Source organism: Eptesicus fuscus, chromosome 18, assembly GCF_027574615.1.
Source record: "Eptesicus fuscus isolate TK198812 chromosome 18, DD_ASM_mEF_20220401, whole genome shotgun sequence".
Classification (NCBI taxonomy): Eukaryota; Metazoa; Chordata; class Mammalia; order Chiroptera; family Vespertilionidae; genus Eptesicus; species Eptesicus fuscus.
This window is the reverse complement of record NC_072490.1, coordinates 7,048,892-7,057,002: the sequence shown is the minus strand read 5'-3', so window position 1 is coordinate 7,057,002 and position 8,111 is coordinate 7,048,892.

Below are 8,111 nucleotides of genomic sequence, written 5' to 3'. Positions count from 1 at the left end.
GAACTAGAATCATAAAAATTCAGAAAAAAATCTAGTAATTGGTTTAATCATTTAAATATTAGATAATAATGCTTCCCCTAAATCTTCAACTCCTTTTTCCAAACAATTCTTAGACAATTTAGCAATAGAATAAAAAAATACTTTCACATTTCAGAATTGTATAGCATAACATCAAGTAGCATTGACATTCTTAGATGAATAGGGTGACTAATCTCTTCCTTGAAACCTATTGACTTAAAGGTGTAATACTTTTTATAATTGTCAAATCAAAATGCCATATGAGGGGAAGAAATTCTGTTTAACTTAATAATGTGACAGAAATTTCACCTCATGTTTTCCTTCACTTTTTCAATAATGATTTTCTTCATTTCTTTTTTAAAAATTGAGATAAAATTGACATAACATTATGTTAGTGTCCACATAATGATTTGATATTTATATATAGACTAGAGGCCCAGTGCACAAAATTCGTGCACGGAGGGTGGTTGTCCCTCAGCACAGCCTGTACCCTCACCAATATGGGACCCCTCAAGGGATGCCTGACTGCCCATTTAGGCCGGATCCCACCGGGATCCGGCCTAAACGGGCAGTCGGACATCCCTCTCACAATCCAGGACTGCTGACTCCCAACTGCTTGCCTGCCTGCCTTCCTGATTGCCCCTAACCGCTTCTGCCTGCCAGCCTGATCACCCCCTAACCACTCTGCTGCCAGCCTGTTTGCCCCCAACTTCCCTCCTCTGCTGGCCTGGTCACCCCTAACTGCCCTCTCCTGCAGGGTTGATCACCTCCAACTGCCCTCCCTTGCAGGCCTGGTCCTTCTCAACTGCCCTCTCTTGCAGGCCAGGTGCCTCCCAACTGCCCTCTCCTGCTGGCCATCTTGTGGTGGCCATCCTGTGTCCACATGGGGGCAGGATCTTTGACCACATGGGGGCAGCTATATTATGTGTTGCAGTGATGATCAATCTGCATATTACTCTTTTATTAGATAAGATAGAGGCCTGGTGCACAGGTGGGGGCCAGCTGGTTTGCCCTGAAGGGTGTCCTGGATCAGGATGGGGGTTCCCTTGGGGCGTGGGGTGGCCTGAGCGAGGGGTCTGTGGTTTGAAGGCCGGCCACGCCCCCTGGCAACCCAAGCGGAGGCACTGGTATCTGGAATTTATTTTCCTTCTACAATTGAAACTTTATAGCCTGGAGCGGAGCCAAGCCTGGGGCTCCCTCCGAGGCTGGCAGCCATTTCTGTTGGGGTTATAATTGAAACTTTGTTGCCTTAAGCGGGTGGGCCCGGCCAGGGTGTGTGGAAAGCTTTGCTTCCCCTGTTGCCGGCGGCAACCCTGGCCTGCTCTCTCAAGCTCCATTCTGCCGCCATTTGTTTGAATTTACCTTCTATAATTGAAACTTTGTAGCTTGAGTGGAGGCTTAGGCCTGGCAAGGGCAGGCGGAAAGCTTGGCTTCCTCTGTTACCTGGGAAACCTTGCTCTCTGTGGCTGTAGCCATCTTGGTTTGGGTTAATTTGCATGCTCGCTCTGATTGGATTGTGGGCGTGGCTCGTGGGCGTGGTTTGTGGGTGTGTCGGAGGTATGGTCGATTTGCATATTTGTCTATTATTAGGTAGGATTGTGAAATGATCACAATAAGTCTAGTTAACACTCATCACCATATATAGTTACAAAACATTGTTTTCTCATAATGAGGACTTTTAAAATCTACTCTTTTAGCAATGTTCAAATATACAATGCAATATTATTAACTATAGTCACCATGCTGTACACTACATTCTCGTGACATTATTTTATAACTGGAAGTCCTTTATTTTTTTATGTTATTTATAAGAAGATACTTCTTCCTATTGAGAATATTCCCATTGTGAGTATAAAGACATAGCCTCTCTTTTTTTTTTTTTTTTTTTTTTTAAATTTCTTTATTGAACAAGGCGTCACACATTTGTCCTCATCCCCCCATTCCCATCCCATCCCTCTCCCCACGCAGGCCCCAATCCCCTGTTGAACTTAACCGTTGGATAGGCTCATATGCATGCATGCAGGTCCTTTGGTTGAACTCTCCCCCTCCCCCCACCCTCCCCCTACCCTCCCCTATCCTCCCTCTGAGGCCCGATAGTCCGATTGATGCCTCCTTACTTCTGGTTCTGTTCTTGTTCCTCAGTCTATGTTGTTCATCATTTCCTCTAGATGAACAAGATCAAATGTCACTAGATATATACTAATAAGAACTGAATGTGAGACGAGCAATAATATTTATGCTGACAGGCAAATGAATCAATCTGTAGCGAGCTTCCCCCTGGACCAACAGTTCTTTTGAGACCCAATTTCGATGACCAGTAGTTCCTTATGTGTACATGTCAGCACTGACCCCTCAGCTCTGGATGGTGGACAAATGGTGGTAATGGAGGTCCGACTCCCTCTGGTTTGGTCTCGGCCGAACCCAGGGGCACGGCGTCACCTGGACTAAGGGGCACGTGGCCTCACCCATACCCAAGGGGCGCGTGGTCCCACCCGGGCCTGGGACCCAGCCTCACCTGGATGGATCCAGGGGCGCACGGCCTCACCCGGACCCAGGATCTGGCTTCACCCGTACCCAGGGACGCTTGGCCTCTCCCAGACCCAGGGGCACGTGGCCTCACCTGGGCTTAGTTTCACAAGGCCTCACCTGGATCCAGGGACACAAGGTCTCTCCCGGACCCAGGGACGCTTGGCCTCTCCCAGACCCAGGGGCACGTGGCCTCACCCGGGCCTAGGTTCACGAGGCCTCACCCGGATCCAGGGACACATGGTCTCACCCAGACCCAGGAACGTTTGGCCTCTCCCAGACCCAGGGCCACTTGGGCTCACCCGGGCCTAGGTGCACGAGGCCTCATCTGGATCCAGGGACACATGGTCTCACCCGGACCCAGGGACGCTTGGCCTCTCCCCGACCCAGGGCCACTTGGGCTCACCTGGGCCTAGGTGCACGAGGCCTCACCCGGATCCAGGGACACATGGTCTCACCCGGACCCAGGGAAGCTTGGCCTCTCCCAGACCCAGGGCCACTTGGGCTCACCCGGGCCTAGGTGCACGAGGCCTCACCCGGATCCAGGGACACATGGTCTCACCCGGACCCAGGGACGCTTGGCCTCTCCCCGACCCAGGGCCACTTGGGCTCACCCGGGCCTAGGTGCACGAGGCCTCACCCGGATCCAGGGACGCATGGTCTCACCCAGACCCAGGAACGTTTGGCCACTCCCAGACCCAGGGCCACTTGGGCTCACCCGGGCCTAGGTGCACGAGGCCTCACCCGGATCCAGGGACGCATGGTCTCACCCGGACCCAGGGACGCTTGGCCTCTCCCAGACCCAGGGCCACTTGGGCTCACCCGGGCCTAGGTGCACGAGGCCTCACCCGGATCCAGGGACGCATGGTCTCACCCGGACCCAGGGACGCTTGGCCTCTCCCAGACCCAGGGCCACTTGGGCTCACCCGGGCCTAGGTGCACGAGGCCTCACCCGGATCCAGGGACACATGGTCTCACCCAGACCCAGGGACGCTTGGCCTCTCCCCGACCCAGGGCCACTTGGGCTCACCCGGGCCTAGGTGCACGAGGCCTCACCCGGATCCAGGGACGCATGGTCTCACCCGGACCCAGGGACGCTTGGCCTCTCCCAGACCCAGGGCCACTTGGGCTCACCCGGGCCTAGGTGCACGAGGCCTCACCCGGATCCAGGGACACATGGTCTCACCCGGACCCAGGGACGCTTGGCCTCTCCCAGACCCAGGGCCACTTGGGCTCACCCGGGCCTAGGTGCACGAGGCCTCACCCGGATCCAGGGACACATGGTCTCACCCGGACCCAGGGATGCTTGGCCTCTCCCAGACCCAGGGCCACTTGGGCTCACCCGGGCCTAGGTGCACGAGGCCTCACCCGGATCCAGGGACACATGGTCTCACCCGGACCCAGGGACGCTTGGCCTCTCCCCGACCCAGGGCCACTTGGGCTCACCCGGGCCTAAGTGCACGAGGCCTCACCCGGATCCAGGGACGCATGGTCTCACCCAGACCCAGGAACGTTTGGCCACTCCCAGACCCAGGGCCACTTGGGCTCAACCGGGCCTAGGTGCACGAGGCCTCACCCGGATCCAGGGACGCATGGTCTCACCCGGACCCAGGGACGCTTGGCCTCTCCCAGACCCAGGGCCACTTGGGCTCACCCGGGCCTAGGTGCACGAGGCCTCACCCGGATCCAGGGACACATGGTCTCACCCGGACCCAGGGACGCTTGGCCTCTCCCAGACCCAGCATAGCCTCTCTTTTTTTCGTTTGGACAAATGGAGAGAAACCTTTGCACTTTGGCATTTAACAATCAAGACTTTGCATTTTTTTCTGTCTCTCATATTGTCTAGGAAATGTTTGTCTTTATTTGTCATACAGCTTTTAATTTAATAGAATTTTTTTTACAATTATATCCTGGCCCTTCTACGGGCCTGCTTCTCATCTGGAAAGTGGGGGTAAGCCATCAACCCAGGGAATCTTAGGTTCAGAGAAGTTATATGCCCCTCGCAGACTTGCTGTGAAGATTAATGATTTCAGAACGAAAGTTACTACCTACGTCTATGAGCAGGAGCAGCACTGTGTTGATTGAACATCAGTGTTGGGGCCCTGTAGTGGGAAATTTAAAAAAAAAAAACACCTGTGCTTTTCAACTACACCATGATCTCCTGCTCACCACCCACATTTGTTCCAAGTCCTTCAGATCTCAGAGCCCTCACTGACATGTAGGAAGAGAAAGAGGAGATTTTTTTTTTATGAGCTTAAAAATATTCTTATGAAATGGGGGAAAGAGCATTACAAGATGAATCGGGGCACTGTGGGGAGCAGATTGCTGTAGGAAGACTTGGACCTCAGTTTCTCACCTGGCTTGCGCCATTGGAAACAATTGGGGGGGCTTCCTAAGAAGTTTAGTTTATTCTGTGGCTTCTGAGACAATTCAGAACACAAATTCACCAAGAAGATGGATGTCCGAATTACAAGCTTCAGACAAGCCTGTCCCTCTGTCCCTCCGTGCTTTGACCACTGGGAAGAAAAACTCATTTGTGAAACTCTCTCAAGTGTGAAGTCAAGCTTCAGGCCTTGCTCCCCCGCATCCCTCTGCCCTCCAGACTCGGACAGGGAGGCCTGCTTGGTGCAGTGATGAAATGAAGTCTGATGCCTCAAGTGTGAATGAAGGTTGTGCAAAGCCTGGAGAGATCAGTCATCAGCTGGGATCCTGGCCTGGTAGCCTAAAGGGGATTTGGACAGCAGGTGGGAAGAACTTCCTATTTACTCTAGCTGTCACTCACATCAGTTACTCAGAGATGACAGAACAGTTAGGAGGAGGCCACAGCCAGTGCGAAGGGAGACCTGGAGAGTCTCCACCCTCCTCTCAAGTCAGCTTCATACAGCCTTAAACTGATCAGGGAGTCTGGCTTCCACTGTGGCATATGTTGGCCCAATTCATTCCAATAATGGTGGCATATGTTGGCCCAATTCATCCCAATTCTGCCAAATTATTTGGAAAATGTTGCCTAACGCAGGCAAAAACCTGAAAGGGTAAAGACAGTAGAAGGCCATTTGTTTCTCTTAAGACATTTGCTCTTTCTCTGCCACCCCCCATCCCTGCAACCACTACACAGTAACAAAAATCCCTGTCTTCCTCATTTTCATTCTGATCCTGATAGGATTCCAATATTTATATGATTTTGCAACTCTTATTATCACTGCATGCGCATCACTCCCTATTGTATATCCCCACTTACATGGTCATGAGAGGTTGCACGTAGGCGAGGATGTTATAGACATGCTTGGCAGGAATGACACTATTCCATTAGCTAGCACACCACAGGCTGCCTGGCCTAGAGTTGGAAATTGCCAGTAGAAATTCCAGTAGACATATATTTAAACATGCACCTGGTGCAGGAATAAATACTCTGAATGTCTTTCTATTTATACATCTATGCAAGAGCGAGAGCGAGAGCGAGAGTGAGAGCGAGAGCGAGAGCGAGAGCGAGAGCGAGAGCGAGAGAGAGAGAGAGAGAGAGAGAGAGAGAGATTCTGGCGGGTAGAATTTTAATATGGCCCAAGCTTCCCCACCCCAGGTGTCCATGCCCTTTATAATCCCTAGGACTGTAAACACGACAGATTTCTCTCCACAATTAGGTTATGTTATATGGCACAGTTGTCTTTTAAAAGAGAAAATTTCCAGGTGAGCCCTTCATATCTGGGTCGAGGTTAGAGCCTGAGAAGTCAGAAAGTTTCAAAGTATTATAGGTATTTAATCAATATTTTTGTCAATCGGGATACAACCAGAGGGGAAGGTCACGAGGAGGCTGGAACTCCCCTGGCCTGGGCTGAACGAAGCTCTTTCCCCCCACCCCCAGCCCCACCCCCACCTCCAACCCCAGGTAGAATTTTTCCTCTCACTCAGAAGAAACTTCAGCCCTGCTTTTAAGGGCTTCTAGCTGATTAAGTCAGGCTGACCCAGATTATCCAGGATAATCTTCATTACTTACAGACACCCAATTGCAGACTTTAAATTACACCTTCAAAATCCATCAGTAGTAACACTTAGATTAGTGTTTGTTTGAATAACTGGGCACTGTAGCCTCTAAAAGTTGGCACATCAAAAAGCCATCACACTTTCTCAACTCAGTTATTAGCTCCAACCTCTTGGGTTTCATTTTTCTTTTCTTAAAACATCTTTATCTGGTGTTGTTCTAAGGGTAATGGTAGCCTCAGAAATGAGTTGGGAAATATTCTCTCTTATTTTCATAAAGAGCTCTGTAATATTGATATCATTTCTTCCCCAAATGGTTGGTAGAAGTCACTGGTAAAGCCATCTGGGTCTGGAGTCATTTTAAAAATTTGAATTTAACTTCTTTAGTAGATACAAAGCTATTCAGACTTTTAATTTCTTTTAGTGCCACTATTGGTAATTCTGTCTTTCAAGGATTATTCTTTTCATCTAAGTTGCCAAATTAATTGGCATAAAGTAATTCAATGTTTCTTATTAACTTTTTAATATGTGTATGCTCCAGAGCAATAACCCCTTTTTCTCTGATATTGGTAACTTGTGCTCTTTTCCCCTTTCTCTCAGCTACGGATTGGTTTAGACGAAGTCTATCAATTTTATCAATCTTTTCAAATGACACTTTGTTTTATTTTCTCTATTGTTTGACTGTTTTCTATTGCAATAATTTCTCCTTGTTATTTCCTTTTGCTTTTTTTTTAAAGTTTAATTGGTCTTATTTTCTACCTATTTTTAAAGGTGAAACCCTATATCACTGATTTTATAACACTCTGCTCTAATATAAGCATTTCAAGTTATAAATTCCTATCTAAGAACTTTAGCTGATATATTGGGTTTTAATTGTCATTAGTTCAAATCTTTTGCAATTTCCTTTTAGATATTTTTTTTTGACCTGTGGATCATATAGAAGTATGTTGTTCAATGTCTAAACACCTGGGTATTTTCCAGGTATCATTTTATTGTTGATTTTTAATTTAATCTCATCATGGTCAGAAGACATATTCTGTATGATTTCAGTCCCTTTACATTTATTGAGACTACTCTTGGTCCCTGCATATGGTGTGTCTTGGTGGATGGTCCCTGTGCACTTCAAGGACTTTGTATTCTTCAGTTATTGGGTGAATTTCTCTCTAAATATCAAATTGGTTAAATTATTTTATAGTATTGCAAATCCTCTATATATTACTTCTTATTTCTGTGTTCTAACAATAACTAGATATGAGTCATAAAATCACCACTCTAATTATGGATTCATCTATTTCCCTTTTTAGTTCTGTCAGTTTTTGCTTCATGTATTTTGAATTGCTGTTAATAGATGCATAATGATTTAGGATTGTTATACCTTTTTAAACTGAAAGATCCCTCTTGTCATAAAAAGTACTTTAATTTTTAAAAAAATATATTTCATTGATTTTTTTACAGAGAGGAAGGGAGAGGGATAGAGAGTCAGAAACATCGATGAGAGAGAAGCATAGATCAGCTGACTCCTGCACACCCCACACTGGGGATGTGCCCGCAACCAAGTTACATGCCCTTGACCGGAATCGAACTTGGGACCC